This window comes from Macaca mulatta, chromosome X (assembly GCF_049350105.2).
Source record: "Macaca mulatta isolate MMU2019108-1 chromosome X, T2T-MMU8v2.0, whole genome shotgun sequence".
Lineage (NCBI taxonomy): Eukaryota > Metazoa > Chordata > Mammalia > Primates > Cercopithecidae > Macaca > Macaca mulatta.
In genome coordinates this window covers 82,495,077-82,519,917 of record NC_133426.1, presented here as the reverse complement: position 1 = coordinate 82,519,917, position 24,841 = coordinate 82,495,077, and the positions used below count along the sequence as shown (strand labels likewise).

The 24,841-nt window shown below is 42.0% G+C and overlaps 1 long non-coding RNA gene across 1 annotated transcript in view; it reads left to right on the top strand.

The window, feature by feature from the left end:
- The first annotated feature begins 1,255 nt into the window (after positions 1–1,255).
- Positions 1,256–24,841, top strand: part of LOC144338767 (uncharacterized) — a 42,764-nt gene continuing 19,178 nt past the window's right edge. Inside the window, exon 1 of the long non-coding RNA XR_013413139.1 lies at positions 1,256–1,820. This is a non-coding gene — a long non-coding RNA (uncharacterized LOC144338767). The remainder of the gene's footprint in view (positions 1,821–24,841) is intronic.

Genomic DNA, 24,841 nt, shown 5'->3' with positions numbered 1-24,841 from the left:
GACTGGGGTAAGGTATCTGAGCTACAACCAGCAGCAAATTCATACGGGTCTGCAGCAATCTCAATTCTCGCCTCCTCAAAAGAAAGAATTCCACTGAGAGGCAGAAGGCAGAAGGCAGAAAAAGAGACCAAGGCAAGTTTCAGAGCAGGAGTGGAAATTTTTTTAAAAAGCGTTTAGAACATAAAAGAAAGTACACTTGGAAGAGGCCCAAGTGGGCAAATGAACGTCAAGTGTGGTGTTTAACCTTGATCCTAGAACTTTATAGACTGGCTCATTTCCCATGATTCTTCCCTTAGGGTAGGCTGCCCCATGCACAGTACCCTCCTTACCCTTGGGAGGCGAGCATGCATAGTGGGTTTAGGAAGTTATACAGATTCCCGCCTGAGGCTTTCTTCACCTTTCTGGTGAAGTGTCAATAGGAAGGTCATACTCTGTCATTTTGTCTTTTAATTCACATGCTTGAGCTCACTCCCACAATACCTGATTTTATTGGAAGCCCTTTTTGTTTCTCCCTGGCATTCAGTTAACCACGTTAATGTTAACAGCTGTAGATCAGCAGGAGATTATCTCTCCCTGACTCCAGGTGCCAAATTACTATTTTTAGACAGACAATGTGATGATTGTTGAACCATCACCCAATCAAGTGACATTCCTGGTGGATGCTGGGGAGAAAGCACTCTCCTGTCCCTCTCATGCGTGTCTAACTACATACAACATGAAAGTGTGTTGGAATCAGATGCAAAGACAAAAGCAGAGATGAATGGCAACAAGTAGGTGGTTTAACAGATTTTTTTTCTAGCAGGCAATATAAATATGCTAAGATGAAAGGTTCTCATTAATACAGGACATGTAAGATGAAAATAAACAAAGATAATCATTTTTGTGAAAAGACCCAGTAGATAATCTCACAGCTTCTTTTTCCGGCAGAAAATATGGATGTGCTAGGATTGAAGGTACTTGTCATCACCAATCTAATGGGCTCAACTGGGACAAGTGATTGCATTTTTTTCTCAGATGGTGGGCTACATAACAAGAATTTAGCATTAAACAGACAGGTGTGCCAGTGTTGCTGCTAGTAGAAAGTGCACCAATATACACGCTATTCAGGATAAGATTGGCAGACATGCTTTGGTCCACCATTGGCATGCAAAAGGGACGAACAAACGTAGAGAACCATCATATCTTGCCACCAAGAACAAGATTTAAGGAAAGATCTGTGGCCGTGGTCATGTATGATGTAGCTCAATCACCCCAGAAACAGAAGATGTTATGAAAAGTGTAAGCTGATTCCAGTTTGGCTCCGGCAGAGTGAGGGCAGAAGAGAGGACAGCATGTTGGAAGGGAATCCAGAGAGTTAACCAGAGATTAAATCCTGTTGGATCTTACCAGACAAGGACTGGGCTTTTACTCTGACTGAGATCAGAAGCCATTGCTGGGCTGGGACCGGAGGAGACACACGGCTCACAAAACACGTCTATACAGAGAATTCAAACTTCTGAACAACATATTGGATGAAGGAATCAAGTCCAAATTAAAATGAGGAAGTCTAATCAGATGACGAACTTGAAAACAAAGAGCATGCCATTGAGCACTAGTTGGCCACAGATGTGGATTTAAGTTTTCTAGCTGCCAAAATGTAAAGAAGGAAACATGATCTGCTGCAGGACTCAATAGTATCCCTGAGATCGTATCTGACAAACTGCTCAGAAGGGACACCTGTGCTTTTCCCTGAGATGACTGTCTCCCATCGTCAGATGTCAGATTCTGGATCTATTTTGACAAGAGAGCTCAAAGGATTTCTTCACAGATGGAAATGAGGGGTGAGTAAAACGGTGGTGTGAAGGATCACCCTCAAGTCTATAGCATGAACAATTGGAAGGATAAGAGTGGCCTTAACTGTGAGGGATGGGGTGAGGGGGGACGCTGCAGTGGGAGGAGGTTTCTAGGGGAAGATGGGAGAGTTCGATTTTTGACTTGTTAATTTGGGTTGACTCTTAGGCAATTTTCTCAGCGAATTAGAAAGGAAGGTCAGAAGCCAAATGTGAGGAGTGGGGAGGCAGTGTTGGAGGCTTGCCGAGAGAAAATAAGTTGTGAAATGGAAGGGTGAACGGAGTAGTAACTGGAAGATTTGGACTACAAACCTGGCAGAAAGATGTTTTGGTTTAAATAGATAGAGACACTGAGTGTTTCCAGATCAGACAATGTTCATTCTTTATGATCCAGCCAGAAAACTGTGGCTTTTGCTAGCCTTTCCCACCTCAGAACACAGGTTTCCCCTTGCTGGTGAGGGTGGCGTGGAGAGATCCGAGTGAGGAAATAAGTTATAAGAAATAAGTGTTAACGCTTATTTCTTCAGTCACGCCGGAGAGGCACAGATAGGCCGAACACGTAACAGGATAGAACACAATCCACCCGGACTTCCGCCTTATGCACAACTGCACTTTGAGTTTTGCTCATAGAGATAGAGCTCACACAATTAGGTAATTGGGCCCAAATCTGAAAGTGAGAAACAAGCCAGAAAGGACACTCAGAGGATGAAAAGGGAAACCAGTAAGTCCCACTGTTTTATACGCCAATGTCATCATGGTTTTACCTTCATGCTGAGCCACAGAATTCCTTAAACTATCACAGCCCTGGTCACTTGTGCCAATTCTATAAGGCCTCCAAAACTACATAGGAGATACTGTATCGTGGGCCCATTCCAAACTCTTATTCGGAATTAAAATTCCACGGGCTTTCCATTGATAGCACTGGAGGTCTGTCTGTGACACGCTGCTCCATTACAGCAAAGCAAAGCCCCATAATGACCTAATAATCTGGAAGGATAAGATCCCAGGACCCATAGAACAAGGAGGCCATAGGGAAGGCAGATCACAAAGAAGGAAACCAGACTTCCCCACCCCTCTGGGCTCCTGGGGGGGGGGGGGTCAGTGGAAAAAGCCCTTTAACCTAAGTGCTCAAGGCCCTAACCTAACAGCTTTTGTTGTTCACGCTGGAGCGCTGGCACTTCCTGACCCCGCTTAGCACTTCTATTAGAATTTTGTACTCTGATGCTAGTTTTCAGAGTATAGGAGCAACTGCAGGGAATGAAGCAGCAGACCTATCTATATTTTGTGGTGATCTAAGTCTCTGTTAATAAGCCTGAGACAAGGCAAAACCAGGAAGAAGCCCTGACCCTTATCAAGGTCATCAAAGCCACACAGGACCTTTCCTAATGTCTTCAACTGTCATTTTTGAAAGAAGCCGAATCTGACCACCAAATATAAATGGGTATAACATCCACCGCATTTCTTTGTCATATTGTTACAGGAAAGGGGTCTTGATCCAGACCCCAAGAGAGGGTTCTTGGATCTCCCGCAAGAAAGAATTCAGGGGAGTTCACAGTGCAAAGCAAAAGCAAGTTTACTGAGAAAGCACAGTGGTGAAAGGACAGCTACTCCATAGACAGAGCGGGACGTTCCCAAAAGTAAGAGGAGGAACGCGTCCACCCTAGGTACAATGCTTGTTATATGAGGAGATGTGCTCTGCTCCAAGGGTTTGTGATAGAGGATTAATTTCCTTAATTACTATGTTTTGCAAGAATCGGTGTTATTATCTTTAAAGCAAAGTTAGGAATGCCTTTCTTCTCCAGATATCGGGATATCTGGACACTCCAAGTCTGGGTCTGTTTAGTAAACGTTATTAATTTGTTCCCTTAACCGTCAACATCTAGAGGCTGGGAATACCTAACTTTCTGGGAATGCAGCCCCGGAAGCCTCAGCTTCATTTTCCTAGCTCTCACTCAGAATGGAGTCGCTCTGGTTCAAACGCCTCTGACAATATCACCCCCGTTTTCTTTTCTCACTATCACTTACCACTATCTGAAATTAAGTAGCTAATTTATTTGTTTACTGTCTGTCCCCACCCACTAGAATGAGAACACCGCCCTCGCATCCTTACGTGTGTCTGGCACACAATGGGTGCTCAATGATTATCTGTTTCATGGATGAACGGATTTATGGATGGCTGGGTGGATGACGCCCTTAGAATGGCTGCCAGGGCTAGCTGGCTTTCTGTTTCTTCCACTCAAGCACCCAAGCCCTGACCCACAAAGTAAAGGAACAGGCGCAACTTCTGGCCAAATAGCTTCAAGGCAGAAACTACGCAGCTGGCTTGGGAATTCCGTACAACGCGAATGCGCATGCACAGGCAGGACTGAGGTGTCCATGTTCGCATTACTCCCGGAGGTGACTCCCCCAAAGGGTCCGAGGACTAACGTCTTTCTCTTCCTCGCCCTCATTCCTCCCAGTAACCGTCCGCTACCAAAGAAACCGTGCACAAAATAAACTCGGGCGGCGGGTAGAAAGGAGCGAGCCGAATTCCGTACACCCATGATCAACACGCCCACACCTCCCATCAGGCACGGCGCTGCCGCCTCCCCGAAGAGGCGATGGAAGCGGGGGGACGGGGCAGGGGCGGGGGCACCGGGGCAGGAGGAGGGGAAAGGAGGGGGGCGGGAACGTCCTGCTGTTACTGCTGTGGCTTCCGGGGCGGGACTTCGGAAGACCGCCCGCCTCCCAATTGCAAATCGACTTCCGGGGCACCCCCACCGGCCGCGCTGTGGGTTCTCTGCTCCGACTTCTGTCGCTTTTCCCTTCCCGTTTATCTTGTTCAGGTCCCTCAGTGGGCTGCTCCGGATCTAAAGAGCAGAAATTGGGCCGCAAAGAGAACGTCCTCCCAGACTTTCTCCGTCGCGGTGAAATTATGTCCGTTTGGTGGCAGTATGTACTCACAGATGCCTGCAGCTCTGCTCTTACCCCGCCCTTCGCGTTTAGAAAAAAAGCGCTTTCCTCAGAGTCAAAACAAAGTTTCTTTCCGCTGTGGAGACACAGCTTTTAAGGTGGCCTGCTAACTCCCGCTTTTTCTTTTCAGAAATCTCTGTGCCAATCTGATGGACAGAAGAGCGACAAAAAATATTTTTAACGTGAGATTCTTTGGTGACTAGCCTGCTTGTAAACTTTCTGACATATGCCCTTTTTTCCCCCCCATAGGGCTGTGAACCCCTGATATGTGAGACGTGTCCCTGTCAATTTAGAAAGTTTATTTTGTCAACGTTAAGGACGCGCCCATGACAGCCTCAGGAGGTCCTGAAGACATGTGCCCAAGGTGGTCAGGGCACAGTATGCTTCCATACGTTTTAGTGAGACATGAAACATCAATCATTTTATATAAGATGTACACTGGTTGGGTCTGGAAAGGACCTTGTACTGTGAGAGGATTTGATCTTGGCGTGTGTAATGGTAGATGAGAGCTACAAAATTACAAGTGGCTGAAGACAGTTTACAGGAAGCTGCCCCCCCCCCCCTTTTTTCCCCTCTCAGGAAGTTATTGTTTAGGATCCGAATTGTAATTCGGCGATGCATTGTAAAGTGTCTTCTCCATTGCTTTTCCTTCCCAAATTAATCTTCTTGTTTTCTGTGTGCTTCCGCGTGAGGAGCTGTACTATTGTTTTCATACATAAATGAGAGACTGAGTTTCCTGACCTCCAAAGAGAAAGGGCATTTTACTCCTCCCAGCAGAAAGGCACCCCTGGTTGACTGGGGGCTGAGTGGGAGTGTCTGGAGGTGTTGACCCCCGTGACAACCAGCAGCCCTACAGGGAACCTACAACAAAATAGTTTTAAAAAGCTCATCCAGGAATTGCCTATTAGAGCTCGCCACTCTGCTTTGACCCCTCCCTTAGGTGCTAGACCTCCAGAGAGAGAAAATGAGACACATAAGGCGGAAATTACTGCTTGGTGACACACTGTGGAGTCCCGCCCACAACCAGGATACTTGGACCCAGGCCACTGAAACCTTAGGCCACATCTAAGTTCCTTCCTTCAAAAAGTAAATTTAAGAAAAAGGAAAAACAGGAATGACCCCCTTTCAGGCACTTCGTTGGTTTTATGGCGCCTCTTCTTGCAAGTGTTTGTGTAAAATTGACATACTGTGGTCCTTTTGTGCACAATTATAGCAGGAAAATTCAGATCCCAAAGGTCCGCCTGCGAGTATAAACTTCCTAAGTTCTCTGTGAATGGCTCTGCTTTCTTTTCTGCCTGCATTAAGTGTGCTGTTACGTTTCTACTGAGATAAAATCCACCATTTGCATCCATCCATTTCATTTTGTTATTGTTTTTGTAAACCAATGAGTTTGTATTAATATCTCATGACTAGAGTTCTGAAGTAAAAGCTATAGGATTTTTGGTTGTGTGGCACGCCAGGTCTCACTAACAGCTGAACAGGGAGGCCTCCTTAACAACTGTTTCAACACTGACTGACTGGTTAAATATTAAAAGCTGAAAGTGCCCTTATACAAAGGCTGGGATTTAACAAAAGCCCAGCAAGAGTTTTGCCTAGGTCCTCCTGGGTCTTGAAGCATGACAAGATAAAGGAATTCTTAAGAGGATCCCTTTAGGATTAAACAAGTTTTTATTGGAGGTCTGAAGAAACTCCCCAGACCTCCACAAACAAGCTTTACTGGTGGTCTAAAGGAACTTCTAAAACCTCCATGATTTAGCAGCAGACAAGATAAGGGTAATTACCCCAAACACCTGGACCCATCTAGATTAAGTAAATTTATTGAGGCTTCAGAGGAAGGTTTCCAAAACTGAGAACTTAGTTGTAGATTAGAAGTTAGTAACTTATGTCTTTAGATGAATGCACAGTTACACGTAAACATAACGCTTAGAAGGTATATAACTTCTGGAAAACTTTGTAATTTTGAGTTGGTCTCACGATAGTCTCTCCACAGGGAGGTGGTCTCAAAAATATCGCCAGACCAACTCAAAATTACAAAGTTTTCCGAGCTTATAAAAATGCTCTTCTTTCCCAGTTCATCTGCATCTCATTACTGAGTCGCAAGAATAAGTAGGCTGACCCTCAGTTTAGACCGGGAACAGCTGTATAAGTGTGTGTGTGTATGTGTATGTATATGTATTTTGTTGTGTTTCTGGCCACAAGGTACCACACTGTACTCATAAACAATAAGCCCAAATGCTTTTCATGTTTACATGACTTAAGTAAAATCTATCATATGCTTGCTTAAAAATTATTGGTAAACTAATAACAGAAATTTCTTAAAAATTGCCAGCATACATTTTTGCCTGCATTTATTAATCAAGCAATTTCATACTTATCAAAATTTGGCATGAGGGTTACAAAACTATAAATCCGGCAAAAACAGAATTTTTGCTTGTGTAATTTCTGATAAAAATACACTAATATTGGATTAATGAAAATCGCTAAATATCCAATTATTCAGTAAAATAACCATATATTTAATCTTAAGGTTCTTAGGCAAACACCTGAAATTCAGTCTATAAAATGGTTGAAAAGAAAATAAAATGACTATCGCAGTTTCATAAATAATCTAGGTAAACTATTAAGTAGGTAAACGTAATGAGATAAATGATTTTAAACGAAACTTGTTATAATTTAGAATCTAAAGTTATGGCAAACTAAATAACAGTTATGACATTAACTGGGTATTTTCCAATTTGAAAACTATGGAAGGCTAATCAGAAACTGAAAAGAATGCAACCAGTGTGTCTTTATGGACCTATAACCAGGAAGTCCCCTCCCCAATTCAAGTTGTCCCACCTTTAGAGACCCAACCAGTGTACATCTTATATAAAATGATTGATGTTTCATGTCTCACTAAAACGTATGGAAGCATACTGTGCCCTGACCACCTTGGGCACATGTCTTCAGGACCTCCTGAGGCTGTCATGGGCGCGTCCTTAACGTTGACAAAATAAACTTTCTAAATTGACAGGGACACGTCTCACATATCAGGGGTTCACAGCCCTATGGGGGGGAAAAAAAGGGCATATGTCAGAAAGTTTACAAGCAGGCTAGTCACCAAAGAATCTCACGTTAAAAATATTTTTTGTCGCTCTTCTGTCCATCAGATTGGCACAGAGATTTCTGAAAAGAAAAAGCGGGAGTTAGCAGGCCACCTTAAAAGCTGTGTCTCCACAGCGGAAAGAAACTTTGTTTTGACTCTGAGGAAAGCGCTTTTTTTCTAAACGCGAAGGGCGGGGTAAGAGCAGAGCTGCAGGCATCTGTGAGTACATACTGCCACCAAACGGACATAATTTCACCGCGACGGAGAAAGTCTGGGAGGACGTTCTCTTTGCGGCCCAATTTCTGCTCTTTAGATCCGGAGCAGCCCACTGAGGGACCTGAACAAGATAAACGGGAAGGGAAAAGCGACAGAAGTCGGAGCAGAGAACCCACAGCGCGGCCGGTGGGGGTGCCCCGGAAGTCGATTTGCAATTGGGAGGCGGGCGGTCTTCCGAAGTCCCGCCCCGGAAGCCACAGCAGTAACAGCAGGACGTTCCCGCCCCCCTCCTTTCCCCTCCTCCTGCCCCGGTGCCCCCGCCCCTGCCCCGTCCCCCCGCTTCCATCGCCTCTTCGGGGAGGCGGCAGCGCCGTGCCTGATGGGAGGTGTGGGCGTGTTGATCATGGGTGTACGGAATTCGGCTCGCTCCTTTCTACCCGCCGCCCGAGTTTATTTTGTGCACGGTTTCTTTGGTAGCGGACGGTTACTGGGAGGAATGAGGGCGAGGAAGAGAAAGACGTTAGTCCTCGGACCCTTTGGGGGAGTCACCTCCGGGAGTAATGCGAACATGGACACCTCAGTCCTGCCTGTGCATGCGCATTCGCGTTGTACGGAATTCCCAAGCCAGCTGCGTAGTTTCTGCCTTGAAGCTATTTGGCCAGAAGTTGCGCCTGTTCCTTTACTTTGTGGGTCAGGGCTTGGGTGCTTGAGTGGAAGAAACAGAAAGCCAGCTAGCCCTGGCAGCCATTCTAAGGGCGTCATCCACCCAGCCATCCATAAATCCGTTCATCCATGAAACAGATAATCATTGAGCACCCATTGTGTGCCAGACACACGTAAGGATGCGAGGGCGGTGTTCTCATTCTAGTGGGTGGGGACAGACAGTAAACAAATAAATTAGCTACTTAATTTCAGATAGTGGTAAGTGATAGTGAGAAAAGAAAACGGGGGTGATATTGTCAGAGGCGTTTGAACCAGAGCGACTCCATTCTGAGTGAGAGCTAGGAAAATGAAGCTGAGGCTTCCGGGGCTGCATTCCCAGAAAGTTAGGTATTCCCAGCCTCTAGATGTTGACGGTTAAGGGAACAAATTAATAACGTTTACTAAACAGACCCAGACTTGGAGTGTCCAGATATCCCGATATCTGGAGAAGAAAGGCATTCCTAACTTTGCTTTAAAGATAATAACACCGATTCTTGCAAAACATAGTAATTAAGGAAATTAATCCTCTATCACAAACCCTTGGAGCAGAGCACATCTCCTCATATAACAAGCATTGTACCTAGGGTGGACGCGTTCCTCCTCTTACTTTTGGGAACGTCCCGCTCTGTCTATGGAGTAGCTGTCCTTTCACCACTGTGCTTTCTCAGTAAACTTGCTTTTGCTTTGCACTGTGAACTCCCCTGAATTCTTTCTTGCGGGAGATCCAAGAACCCTCTCTTGGGGTCTGGATCAAGACCCCTTTCCTGTAACAATATGACAAAGAAATGCGGTGGATGTTATACCCATTTATATTTGGTGGTCAGATTCGGCTTCTTTCAAAAATGACAGTTGAAGACATTAGGAAAGGTCCTGTGTGGCTTTGATGACCTTGATAAGGGTCAGGGCTTCTTCCTGGTTTTGCCTTGTCTCAGGCTTATTAACAGAGACTTAGATCACCACAAAATATAGATAGGTCTGCTGCTTCATTCCCTGCAGTTGCTCCTATACTCTGAAAACTAGCATCAGAGTACAAAATTCTAATAGAAGTGCTAAGCGGGGTCAGGAAGTGCCAGCGCTCCAGCGTGAACAACAAAAGCTGTTAGGTTAGGGCCTTGAGCACTTAGGTTAAAGGGCTTTTTCCACTGACCCCCCCCCCCCCAGGAGCCCAGAGGGGTGGGGAAGTCTGGTTTCCTTCTTTGTGATCTGCCTTCCCTATGGCCTCCTTGTTCTATGGGTCCTGGGATCTTATCCTTCCAGATTATTAGGTCATTATGGGGCTTTGCTTTGCTGTAATGGAGCAGCGTGTCACAGACAGACCTCCAGTGCTATCAATGGAAAGCCCGTGGAATTTTAATTCCGAATAAGAGTTTGGAATGGGCCCACGATACAGTATCTCCTATGTAGTTTTGGAGGCCTTATAGAATTGGCACAAGTGACCAGGGCTGTGATAGTTTAAGGAATTCTGTGGCTCAGCATGAAGGTAAAACCATGATGACATTGGCGTATAAAACAGTGGGACTTACTGGTTTCCCTTTTCATCCTCTGAGTGTCCTTTCTGGCTTGTTTCTCACTTTCAGATTTGGGCCCAATTACCTAATTGTGTGAGCTCTATCTCTATGAGCAAAACTCAAAGTGCAGTTGTGCATAAGGCGGAAGTCCGGGTGGATTGTGTTCTATCCTGTTACGTGTTCGGCCTATCTGTGCCTCTCCGGCGTGACTGAAGAAATAAGCGTTAACACTTATTTCTTATAACTTATTTCCTCACTCGGATCTCTCCACGCCACCCTCACCAGCAAGGGGAAACCTGTGTTCTGAGGTGGGAAAGGCTAGCAAAAGCCACAGTTTTCTGGCTGGATCATAAAGAATGAACATTGTCTGATCTGGAAACACTCAGTGTCTCTATCTATTTAAACCAAAACATCTTTCTGCCAGGTTTGTAGTCCAAATCTTCCAGTTACTACTCCGTTCACCCTTCCATTTCACAACTTATTTTCTCTCGGCAAGCCTCCAACACTGCCTCCCCACTCCTCACATTTGGCTTCTGACCTTCCTTTCTAATTCGCTGAGAAAATTGCCTAAGAGTCAACCCAAATTAACAAGTCAAAAATCGAACTCTCCCATCTTCCCCTAGAAACCTCCTCCCACTGCAGCGTCCCCCCTCACCCCATCCCTCACAGTTAAGGCCACTCTTATCCTTCCAATTGTTCATGCTATAGACTTGAGGGTGATCCTTCACACCACCGTTTTACTCACCCCTCATTTCCATCTGTGAAGAAATCCTTTGAGCTCTCTTGTCAAAATAGATCCAGAATCTGACATCTGACGATGGGAGACAGTCATCTCAGGGAAAAGCACAGGTGTCCCTTCTGAGCAGTTTGTCAGATACGATCTCAGGGATACTATTGAGTCCTGCAGCAGATCATGTTTCCTTCTTTACATTTTGGCAGCTAGAAAACTTAAATCCACATCTGTGGCCAACTAGTGCTCAATGGCATGCTCTTTGTTTTCAAGTTCGTCATCTGATTAGACTTCCTCATTTTAATTTGGACTTGATTCCTTCATCCAATATGTTGTTCAGAAGTTTGAATTCTCTGTATAGACGTGTTTTGTGAGCCGTGTGTCTCCTCCGGTCCCAGCCCAGCAATGGCTTCTGATCTCAGTCAGAGTAAAAGCCCAGTCCTTGTCTGGTAAGATCCAACAGGATTTAATCTCTGGTTAACTCTCTGGATTCCCTTCCAACATGCTGTCCTCTCTTCTGCCCTCACTCTGCCGGAGCCAAACTGGAATCAGCTTACACTTTTCATAACATCTTCTGTTTCTGGGGTGATTGAGCTACATCATACATGACCACGGCCACAGATCTTTCCTTAAATCTTGTTCTTGGTGGCAAGATATGATGGTTCTCTACGTTTGTTCGTCCCTTTTGCATGCCAATGGTGGACCAAAGCATGTCTGCCAATCTTATCCTGAAGTAGCGTGTATATTGGTGCACTTTCTACTAGCAGCAACACTGGCACACCTGTCTGTTTAATGCTAAATTCTTGTTATGTAGCCCACCATCTGAGAAAAAAATGCAATCACTTGTCCCAGTTGAGCCCATTAGATTGGTGATGACAAGTACCTTCAATCCTAGCACATCCATATTTTCTGCCGGAAAAAGAAGCTGTGAGATTATCTACTGGGTCTTTTCACAAAAATGATTATCTTTGTTTATTTTCATCTTACATGTCCTGTATTAATGAGAATCTGTGAAACTTTTTTTTGCATCTTTCTCTAGCCTGATCAGTTTGAACCCTCTCAGTGTTTGCCTTCTTATTTATTTCTATCCAAAGCAAGTCCTAGTGGGCACCAACTACAATTGACTTATATATACTTATATATATATATATACACTTTCTTCTCTACTCTTCCTTTTACTACCTGGGAAACGTCTCCTATTTGATTTATCAATAAGTGTATATAAATTGTTTTATATCACATCCTGGCTTTAAATCACTTTAGGTATGTTTCTTTCTCGTCTTCTTTCCTTTAGCTTTGTTATTCAAGACAAGCCTGATTTATCAGCCTAATCAGTCTAGGGACAGCTTATCTTTGCCTTGCTTTCCATTATCGTTAAACTAGTTTTGGAATTTAGCTGCATGTCTCCTGATTCAGATGCGGTGTAGGTTTCACTTTGTGTTGGAATGACCTTGCAATTTTTCTTCTGAAATATGTGGCTCATGAACTTGGAGTACTTGAGCATCTTGCTTTTATTCTAAATTCTTCTTTTACTTTGGGTGATCTATCTCACACCTTAGCTCTGGGCAAAAACTAATATGCATATCTCTACAACATTCCAAATTACTACCCAGTTTGCAGAAAGAATAAAAAAGGTGAACTCAGTCAGACAAAGGTTTTCTAAGTGACTCAGCAGCAATACTTTGGTGAGGTTTTGTTTTGGATTGAGTTTTTATATTCCATCAGCATTTGTATGCTAAAATCTAATTCTCAGTGTAACGGTATTTGTAGGTGGAGTCTTTGGGAAGTAATTTCGTCATGAGGGTGGCACCCTTGTGAATGAGAGTACTGCTTTTATAAGAAGAGGCCAGAGAGCTAGCTAGCTCTCTCTTTCAACCATGTGAGTATACAATGAGAAGTCAGCAGTCTGCAACCTGGAAGAGGATTTTCACCAAAACACTGATGTTGGACTTCTAGCCTCCTGAACTGTGAGAAATAAATGTCTGTTTCTTATAAGTCACCCACTTTGCTTTGTTATAGCAGCCTGAACTGTCTAATACAGGCCTGCAGGTCAATGACCATCCATTTGGTCACTGTAGCCAAAAGAAGTTTTAACAGATGCAGAATGAGGTCATACCAAAAAAATGTAGGCTGCCTTATTTCAGCCTAAGTTTGCCATCTCCTGTGTTCTAGGCATCTGAGTGAAGAGTCTGTCTCAGTATCCTGAGTCCCAGGTCCTAGAATATGTGTTCTTTCCCCAGGGTATTCCCTATGTGGGAACTGTGATCCTTATGTTCTGCTTAGAGGTAAGCTGAGGCGAACATGGGCAAAACCCAGGCCCATATGTAGAACAGCTCAACTAAAAACTCCAGAGTCTCCCAAGAAGGCCTTGCATAGAAGTCAAGCAGATCAGTAATATGTCAGTAAGTGTTCTATTCATCTAGGCTGGTAAGGCAACACATAAGTTTTATGTGTTGGACACAAAACTAATGGCAGCCACACTAAATAAGTCCACAAGGACATGCTTGTGATATGTATTTCTAGTGAAAGAACTACCTAAGTAGCCTGAGGGATTATTGTATGCCATAACAATGCTGAATATCACTGAGACACAATCATTTGGGATTTTCTATTTGATGTGATTTGATAGGCACTTTTGTACTAACTGTGAAGTGACATGCCTTGCTGTATTCTAGAATTAATGATATTTGAGATGTGGAGATTAATTAAACCCATAAGTTAAACATAAAAGTTTATATTATTGGAATTTTGGAGAGGTCTCTGAAATTGTAATATCCCTCTTATTTCTCTCCCATGCAATATTTGAAGACCTCGATCTCTATCCTCCCAATGAAGTCTCAGGAGTATTTATTGAAGTTTTCTTAGGGCTTTCACATACTTAAGAGAGAGATGCATTAGAACTCCCACACATGGTTACGTAGCTCACTTTGTCACAACACTCTCATCTGCTACCTGGTGCACCCACCATTTGTACAAATTCAGTTGTATTTCTCCCTAGAGGTCAAACAGTGCAAGGACCATGCCCTTAGACAGATCCAGGCTTTTGTCCAAAATTTCCTCCAGCTGAAATTCAGATTATCTTCTTCTGGTTTATATATCTATAACCATCTAATTCCACATAAAACTTTGATTTTACTCTGAAAATTTTCCTACACTTTGGTGTGAAATCTGTCGCTTGGTAGCATCTATTTACTGCACTATAGCTATTGAGTCAGGTTTGAAGTCTCCCCATTTTCCCCACAACACACCTCTGTTATGGTTTGAATGTATCCCCAAAACTGTATGTATTATACCTTAATCTTCAATGTGGCAGTATGGAAAGATAGGACCTTTAAGAAGTGTTTGAGTCATGAGGTCTCTGCCCTTATGTATGGATTAATCCATTAATGGATTAATGGATTAATGGATCATCATGGCAGTGGAACTGGTAGCTTTATAAGAAGAGGATGAGAGACCTGAGCAAGCACACTCAGCCCTCTCACCATGTGATGTTTTTCTGGGGTTCCTTATGCCCTTCATTAATGCTACCTCAGGACTCTGCAGAGAGTCCCCACCAGCAAGAAGGCCCTCACCAGATAGAGCCCCCAACCTTGGACTTCTCAGCCTCTATACTTGTAGGAGATAAATTCTTTTTCTTTATAAATTATCCAATTTCAGGCACTTTGATTGGCAACAGAAAACAAACTCATACACCCTCTTCCCCATAGCAGCCAAAAACAGGGGCCTAGATGTTGCTGGAGGTCTTCTCTTGGTTACTTATCCTCAGGCTATTCTGCTCTTCCTCATATGGCATAGTTCAGAGTTCCCTCATCAACTTAGCTATGGCCCTGAAATAGTTCCAGCCTCATGGTGTCCTCTCTAAAATGTGAAGCTCAGCTCTGAGCACCATACTCCTTACAGGTAAGAAGCAGAGTGGGCCTATTGGCCACCTTCTTCCTGTATTCTGAATTGCTATTTATGCAGCCCCATCACAAGGCTAACACACAGCAGCTCTACTAATTGGGAACTGATTTTGGAAATGTGCTTTTAATTGGAAAAACATTTTATGTACCCTGGGAAGGTCACACTTTACCCAGCCTGCTCATTTCTCTGCTCAAATCATTATCATCCTGAGCAGAATTTCCACTACTATTCAGCTTTCATGAATTATAGAATGTTTGAGATGGAAGAGGTTTGAGGAAACAGAGATTCAGGGAAGTGAAGTCGTCTGCCTAAGGTCACCCAGGTAGTTCATGGCTGAGCACACTATAGGTCTCAGATTCCTTGAAGCCCAGGTCAGACTCTTTGGGGCCTCAAAGAAGTCAGCCCCAGATGACTCTACAGCTCTTATTCAGGGAACACCTTAAGAGTGGAAACAGAAAATCCCCAAAGCTGCCAAATATTTCTGTCTTGACCTGATACCTTCTCCCTATCTTGAACACTACTGCCTGACTTCTTGAGGAGCCAAACCATGAGAGAAACTCAGAGTGTATTAATAAAGGGCTTAAGTAACCATAGGAAAACATAAGCCCGTGCCAGAAATGCTGCCAGCAGGAAATTTAAATCTCTACAGGACTTATGGTACTTGATTGGCTCCATGCCCTGTGGGTTGATGCCAAGCCCAAGAACCAAGGTAACTAATTCTTAGGGAAGTCCAAGTAGACACCAGAAGAGGAAACCAAACCCTCATTCATGGTAAATAAAAATCATTACCAGAATATTGTTTCCTTGACACAGCCTCTGACAGTCATGAGTGGCTTTCCACATCTCTTAAACTGTGATAGGTGGCAATAACCAAAAAAAGCTCAGACAATGGTCCCAAAAGTAGCAACCCCTTGGGTTTTCCTCCATTTTCTGAGTGTGTCAAGTTCCTATTGGACTTAACTTAAATCTACAACTAGGGAAGAGAATGAGTGCCATGAGCAGGAGAACAAGTAAGAAGGGATAAAGCAGGGCAAAGACATATGGAGGTACAGCTGAGACTAATGTCTTGAGCAAAAAAAAATTGTGTTCCCTTCTAGTCCTATTCATACTTGACCACCCTTCCAAATTCCACCCCAATGACCTTAGAGTCTCAGAAACCACATAAAAAAATTCCAGGTTCAGACACTGAAGCAAGGAAAGGGACAGACATTTATACAAAATTATAAAGAAAACTAGCAGCAGTATCACAGAAGCCTCCTGACTTCCAGAGGGAAGATCTTTTTACAAACATCCCAGCAAGTAATTTCACTTACTCAAGCTTCCATTTCCTCATCTAGAATGAGGGGATAATAATAGTACCTACCCCAAGAAGCTGTTGTAATAAACTAATGCCTGGAAAACACTTAGCAAAGTCCCTGACCACTGTAAAAGCTCAATCTATATTAACTATTATTATTATATTGGGTTATCTTCTCCACTTGCCAGAATGCAATGGGCTGTCAGCTGCAACCCTATTGTCACTTCTGCATCTATCCTCCTATCTTGCACATACACTTGGAGTTTCCAAGTTCTAGTTTCTTTATTGATATAGAAAGGAAGATACTATCTGTGGGAAGGAATAGAAAAAGGAAAGGTATTTTGAACTACCTCAGATATCAGTGCTTACAAAGTTTTGAGGGAGATGGCAAATTTTCTAACTGGTATAACTTTTCTGTTGCTGAGCCAGGAATCAAAGTGTGAGAGGGATAAAGCCTGTGAAATACTGAAAAGAATTCTGTTATACTTTGGAGTCTGGCAGGCCTGTGTTTGAACCTCAGATGTGCCTCTTATTACATGGTCTTAGGCAAGTCAGTCACTTCAGTTTTCCGAGACAAAGTTTCTTCACTTGTCAAATATGGCTCATAATTTCACATACTCACAGGATCATTGTGAAGAGTCCCAAGGGAGAAATGAGTGAAGTGTGTGTGTGTGTGTGTGTGCGTGTGTGTGTATGTACACAAACAGATATATGTTCCTCCACATATAGTGAGTATTCAATAATTGAGTACTACATCACTCACTTTAGAATTTATGGGAATATTTCATATATTCTGGCAATGGGTTCCTTCTCAGTCTTACTTTTCAGAGTTACTGCAAGCTTTCCTCCTCTTCTGGATCTTTTGTATGTTAGTCAGAAACCGAGAAAGGCAACATCAAGACTGCTTATTAAAGACCATTTTAAGCTGGAAACCCATTAATAAAAATCAAAGATTATGTGACTAATTTTTCACCAATTGTAATTACAAAAGAATTCACCCAAAAGTTTGATAAAATACTGTTAGCAAGGCTATGGGAAATTTTCACACATTGTTGGTGACAGTATAATTTGGCACACGTGTTGAAGGCAATTTAGGGAGTCTATCAAATTATGAATGCATAAGGTTCTAACAAAACAAATTAACCTCTGGAAATTTATCCCACAGACATGCCGGTATTTATATATTTTTTTAAAAAAAATATGTGCCAGGTTGTTTACTGCAGCATTGTTTGTAAGAGCAAAACCTTAATGTGGATCATCAGAGTGACACATTAAATAAATTATGGTACAACCATACAATGAAGTTATAAAAAAGAACAAGGAAGTGTTCGATGTACTGACATGGAAAGACCAATAAGATATATTTTAAGTGACTCAAGAAGTGTATATTGTGCCTGGCGCAGTGGCTCATGCCTGTAATCCCAGTACTTTGGGAGGTGGAGGCGGGTGGATCACCTGAGGTCGGGAGTTTGAGACCAGCCTGACCAACATGGTGAAACCCTGTCTCTACTAAAAAAAGAAATACAAAATTAGCCAGGCATAGTGGCGCATACATGTAATCCCAGCTACTCGGGAGGCTGAGGGAGGTGAATAGCTTGAACCTGGGGAGGCGGATATTGCGGTGAGCCGAGATCACGTGCTGCACTCCAGCCTGGGCAACGAGAGGGAAACTCCGTCTTAAAAAAAAAAAATAAAAATAAAAATAAAAAACAAAATAAAATTTTAAAAAGTGTATATCATATGCTACAAATTGTAAGAAAAAGTGGGTGGGGACTATCTCCTTATGTAAACACACACAAAGTTTACAGAATAAATGAATAAAAATAGTTAACTGTGTGGGTGGAGAAGGTGGAAAATGGGTATATGGGAGATTAAGTTGGAAGAGATACTTTATAATTCTTCTATTTGGTTTCTGATACATGAAATATATTACCTTTTCAGTAAGTTTTATGTTAAAAAGACAATGGGCCGGGCGCAGTGGCTCACGCCTGTAATCCCAGCCCTTTGGGAGGCCGAGGTGGGCGGATCACGAGGTCAGGAGATCGAGACCATCCTAGCTAACACGGTGAAATCCCGTCTCTACTAAAAATACAAAAAATTAGCCAGGCGTGGCGGGGTGCGCCTGTAGTCCCAGCTGCTGGGAAGGCTGAGGCAGCAGAATGACGTGAACCTGGGAGGCGGAGCTTGCAGTGAGCCGAGATAGCGCCACTGCATTCCAGCCTGGGTGACATAGCAAGACTCCGTCTCAAAAATAAATAAATAAATAAATAAATAAATAAATAAATAAATAAAATAAAAAGACAATGATAAAGTTGGAAAACTTTGCAATATACGTGATACAAAATTGATATCCTTATTGTGTAGTTGATCTTACCAACTAAAGTACATTCCCAAATAATTATGTAGAAAATGATAGTCATTGTACTTTATTAATAATAATGAAATACGAATAGCTAAATGTGTGATAAGACAGTGAGCAAATAAATGATAGGATATGGATCTTCGGCAGGTGAATTATTTGACAACCTTTAGAAATACTGTTCTGGAAGAATTTTTGAATTTTATTATTATATATTATTTCAATAGCTTTTGGGGCACAAGTGGTTTTTGGTTACATGCATGAATTGTATAGTGGTGAAGTCTGATTTTAGTGCACCTAACACCTGAGTAGTGTGCATTGTACCAAATATGTAGTTTTTTATTCCCTACACCTTCCCACCATCTCTGCTTCTGAGTCTCCAGTGTCCATTATACTACTCTGTCTGCCTTTGCATACCCATAGCTTAGTATCCACTTATAATTGAGAACATAAGGTATTTGGCTTTCCATTCCTGAGTTACTTCATTCAGAATAATGGCCTCCAGCTCCACCCATGTTGCCGCAAAATACATTATTATTATTATTTTTTTATGGTTGAGTAGTATTCCATCGTGTGTGTTTGTTTGTGTGTGTGTATATATACCACATTTTCTTTATTCACTCATCAGTTAATGGGCACTTAGGTTGGTTCCATATGTTTTCAATTGTGATTTGTGCTGTGATAAACATACATTTGCAAGTGTCTTTTTGATATAATGTCTTCTTTTCTTTTGGGTAGATACCCAGTAGTGGGATTGCTGGATTGAATGTTAGATCTACTTTTCCTTCTTTGAGAAATCTCCATACTGTTTTCCATAGAGGGTGTACTAATTTCCATTCTTTCCAACAGGGTAAAAGTGTTTGCTTTTCACCATATCCATGCCAACAGCTATTGTTTTGTTGACTTTTTAATAATATTCAATGTACCTAGGGTAAGGTGGTATCTAATTGTGATTTTAATTTTCATTTCCCTGATAATTAGTGATGCTGAACATTTTTTATATGTTTATTGGTGATTTGTATATCTTCTTTATAGAAGTGTCTATTCGTGTCATTTGCCCAATTTTTGATAGGATTTGTGTCATTTGCCCACTTTTTGATGGGATTATTTGGGTTTTTTTTTTCTTGCTGATTTGTGTGGGTTCCTTGTGGATTCTAGATATCAGTCCTTTGTTGGATGCATAGTTTGCAAATATTTTCTGCCATTCAGTGGGTTGTGTGTTTACTCTGATGATTATTTCTTTTGTAGGGCAGAAACTTTTTAGTTTAATTTAGGTCCCATTTATTTATGTTTCTTTTTGTTGCATTTGCTTTTGGGGTCTTTTTAATTTCTCTTTTCTTTTTTCCTTCAATTTTTATTTTAAGTTTAGTGGTACATGTGCCTTATGCACAGGTTTGTTACGTAGGTAAACGTGTGCCACAGTGGGTTGCTGCAAAGATCATCCCATCACCTAGGTATTAAGCCCGGCATCCATTAGCTATTCTTCCTGATGCTCTCCCTCCCCTCACACCCCCTCTGACAGACCAGATGTGTATTTCCCCCCAACCCATGTGTCCACGTGTTCTCATCATTCAGCTCCCACTTATAAGTAAAAACATACAGTGTTTGGTTTTCTGTTCCTGGATTAGTTTGTTGGGGATAGTGACTTCCAATTCCATCCATGCCACTGCAAAGGACATGATCTCCTTCCTTTTCATGGATGTATAGTATTCCATGGTGTATATATGTACCACATTTTCTTTATCCAGTCTATCATTGATGGGCAATGGGGTTGATTCCATGTATTGCTCTTGTGAATAGTGCTGCAATAAACATACATGTGCATGTATCTTTATAACAGAATGATTTATATTCATTTGAGTGTATAGATAGTAATGATATTGCTGGGTCAAATGGTATTTCTGCCTCTAGGTCTTTGGGGAATTGCCACACGCTGTCTTCCCCAATGGTTGAACTAATTTACACTCCCACCAACAGTGTAAAAGTGTTCCTTTTTCTCCACAACCTCACCAGCATCTGTTTCTTTTGACTTTTTAATAGTCACCATTCTGACTGGCATGAGATGGTATCTCATTTTTGACTTGCATTTCTCTAATGATCAGTGATGTTGAGCTTTTTTCCATGATTCTTGGCCACATGTTTGTTTTGAGAAGTGTCTGTTCATGTCCTTTGCCCACTTTTTAGTTTTTTTTTTTTTTTTTTTTTTTGTAAATTTGTTTAAGTTCCTTGTAGACTCTGGATATTAGACCTTTGTCAGGTGCATAGATTGCACAACTTTTCTTCCATTCTGTAGGCTGTCTGCTCTTTCTGATGACAGTTTCTTTTGCTGTGCAGCAGTTCTTTAGTTTAATTAGATCTCATTTGCCAATTTTTGCTTTTGTTACAATTGCTTTTGGCATTTTTATTATAAAACCTTTGCTTGTGCCTATGTCCTGAATGGTCTTGCCTAGATTTTCTTCTAGGTTTTTATAGTTTTGTGTTTTACATCTAAGTCTTTAATCTATCTTGAGTTAATTTATGTATATGATGTAAGGAAGGGGTCCAGTTTACATTTTCTGCATATGGCTAGCCAGTTCTCCCAGCACCATTTATTAAATAGGCAACATTTCCCCCATTGCTTTTGTCAGGTTTGTTGAAGAACAGATGGTTGTAGGTATGCAGTCTTATTTCTGAGTTCTGCATTCTGTTCCATTGGTCTATGTGTTCTTGTACCAGTACCATGCTGTTTTAGTTACTGTAGCCTTGTAGAATAGTTTGAAGTCAGGCAGTCTGATTCCTCCAGCTTTGTTCTTTTTGCTTAGAATTGTTTATAGCTGTTTAGGCTCTTTTTTGGTCCCATCTAAATTTTAAAATAGTTTTTTCTAATTCTGTCTAGAATGTCAGTGGTAGCTCAATGGAAATAGCATTGAATCTATACAATACTTTAGGCAGTATGGCCATTTTCATGATATTGATTCTTCCTCCTCATGAGCATGGAATGTTTTCTATTTGTTTGTGTCCTCTCTGACTTACTTGAGCAGTGGTTTGTGGTTCTTGAAGAGGTCCTTCACTTCAATTGTCAAATATATTCCTTGGTATTTTATTCCTTTTTTTTTTTTTTTTTTTTTTTGACAGAGTCTCGGTCTGTCGCCCTGGCTGGAGAGCAGTGCCGCGATCTCGGCTCACTGCAAGCTCCGCCTCCTGGGTTCAAGCAATTCTCTGCCTCAGTCCCCCTAGTAGCTGAGATTACAGGTGCCTGCCACCAAGCCTGGTAATTTTTTTGTGTGTGTTTTTAGTAGAGATAGGTTTCACTATCTTGGCCTGGCTGGTCTTGAACTCCTGACCTCTTGATCCACCCACCTCGGCCTCCCAAAGTGCTGGGATTAAAGGAGTGAGCCCCCAACCTCAGCCGGTATTTTATTCTTTTTGTAGCAATTGTGAATTAGAGTTCATTTATTATTTGGCTGTCTGCTTGCCTATTGTTGATGTATAGGAATGCTAGTGAATTTTGCATATGGATTTTGTATCCTGAAGATGCTTATCAGCTTAAGAAGCTTTCGGGATGAGATGATGGGTTTTTCTAGATATAGGATCATGTCATCTGCAAACAGAGGCAATTTGACTTCCTCTCTTCTTATTTGAATACCCGTTATTCTTTTCTCTTCCCTGACTGCTTTGGCCAGAACTTCCAATACTATGTTGAGTAGGAGTGGTGAGAGAGGACATCCTTCTCTTGTGCTGGTTTTCAAGGAGAATGCTTCCAGCTTTTGACCATTCAGTATGATATTGGCTGTGGATTTGTCATAAATGGTTCTTATTATTTTGAGGTATATTTCCATCAATACCTAGCTTGTTGAGAGTTTTTAACATGAAAGGAGGTTGAATTTTACTGAAAGCTTTTTCTGCATCTATTGAGATAATCAGGTGGTTTTGTCTTTAGTTCTGCTTATGTGATGAATTATGCTTATTGATTTGTATATGTTGAACCAGTCTTGCATCCCAGGATGAAACCAACTTGATGGTCGTGAATAAGCTCCTTGATGTGGTACTGGATTCAGTTTGCCAATATTTTATAGAGGATTTTTGCATTGATGTGCATCAATGATATTGGCCTGAAGTTTCCTCTTTTTGTTGTTGTATCTATGCCAGGTTTTCATATCAGGCTGATGCTGGCCTCATAGAATGAGTCAGGGAGTTGTTCCCCCTCTTCAATTTTTTGGAATAGTTTCAGTAGAAATGGTACTGTTACCGGGGTTGGTCCGGGGGTGGTCCTTGTTCTTAGAGCTCCCAAGATGGTCGTGGGCCACTTCCAACATAGCAGCAAGCCTCTTGTTCTCTGACCTGGGATTCTTGGCCTCACAGATTCCAAGGAATGGAATCTTGGGCCATGCGGTGAGTGTTACAGCTCTATTCAGCTCGATTAGGATGAACCCCAGGCACTTAGCCTGTGCAGGAACAATGGCGAGCCTCCAGCCCGATTGGGACCAGCAATGGGCGCCGCCTCTGGATCAGAAGTGCAGTGGACACCCTGCTGGATTCGGAGGGGTGGAAGTCAGTGGCAGGTCTGTGACGGTGGCAAACAGCAGTGGTGGATGGCGAGTGAAAGCTCAGCTCAAGCCATAACAAACACGGACCAGAAGAGTGTGCAGTTGCAAGATTTAAATAGAGTGAAAATGGAGCTCCCATAAAATGGGAGGGGACCCAAAGGGGGTTGCCCCTCCCTGCTCTAATGCCTGAGTTTATATCCCAATTGTTGTTCCTCCCCCTGTGTTCTCAGGCGATATATGATTTGACTATTTCTTTACCTCCTGCTTTGGCCTAATTTGTATTTCAGTAAGCCCTCTTTACTACCTGATTGGTTGGGTGTGAGCTGAGTTACAAGCACTGTGCTTAAAGGTAGGTGTGGTCACCTTTTCCAGATAGGCTTAGGAATTCTTAGTTGGTCTAGGAAATCCAGCTAGTCTTGTCTCTCAGTACCAGCTCTTCTTTGTACCGCTGGTACAATTCAGCTATGAATCTGTTGGTCCTGGACTTTTTTTGGTTGGTAGGCTATTTATTACTGCCTCAATTTCAGAACAAGTTATTTGTCTATTCAGGGATTCCATTTATCTCTGATTTAGTCTTGGGAGGGTGTATGAGTCCAGGAATTTAACCATTTTTTTTCCTAGATTTTCTAGTTTATGTGCATAGAGGTTTTTATAGTATTTTCAGGTGGTTGTTTGTATTTTTGCAGGGTCAGTGGTGATAAACCCCTTATCATTTCTGATGGTTTTTGTTTGATTTTTCTCTCTTTTCTTCCTTATTAGACTAGTTAGTGGTCTATTTTATATATTTTTTAAAAACTCCTGTATTTATTGATTTTTGAAGGGGTTTTTATGTCTCTATCTTCTTTAGTTCCAATCTGATCTTGGTTATTTCTTGTCTTCTGCTAGCTTTGGGGTGTGTTTGCTCTAGGTACTCTATTTCTTTTAGTTGTTATGTCAGGCTGTTAACTTGAGATCTTTCTATCTTTTTGATGTGGGCATTTAGTGCTATAAATTTTCCTCTTAACATTGCATTAGCTGCATTCCAGAGATTCTGCTACATTGTCTCTTTGTTCTCATTGGTTTCAATGAACTTTTTGATTTTTATTATTTTCCCAGGAGTCAATCAGAAGCAGGTTGCTTAATTTCCATGTACATTTGTGGTTTTGAGTGAGTTTCTTAATATTGAGTTCTAATTTGATTGTGCTGTGGTCTGAGAAACTGTTTGTTATGATTTCCATTATTTTGCATTTGCTAAAGAGTGTTTTACTTCCAATTATGTGGTCGATTTTAGAATTAGTGCCATGTGGAATAATATGTATTCTCTTGTTTCGGGGTGGAGAGTTCTGTAGATATTTATCAGGTCCACTTGATCCAGAGCTGCATTCAGGTCCTGAATATTTTTGTTAATTTTCTGTCATGGTGATCTGTCTCATATTAACAATGGGATGTTGACGTCTCCCACTATTATTTTCTGGAAATCTAAGTCTCTTTGTTGGTCTCTAAGAACTTGGTTTATTAATCTGAGTGCTCCTGTACTGGGTACATATATATTTAGGATCGTTAGCTCTTCTTGTTGAATTGAACTTGTTACCATTATATAATGCCCTTATTTGTCATTTTTAACCTTTGTTGGTTTGAAGAATTTTGTCAGAAGCTAGGATTGTGGCCCCTGCTTTTTTCTGTTTTCCATTTGCTTTGTAAATTTTTCTCCATCCCTTTATTTTGAGCCTATGTATGTCTTTATTCAGCTTGCCA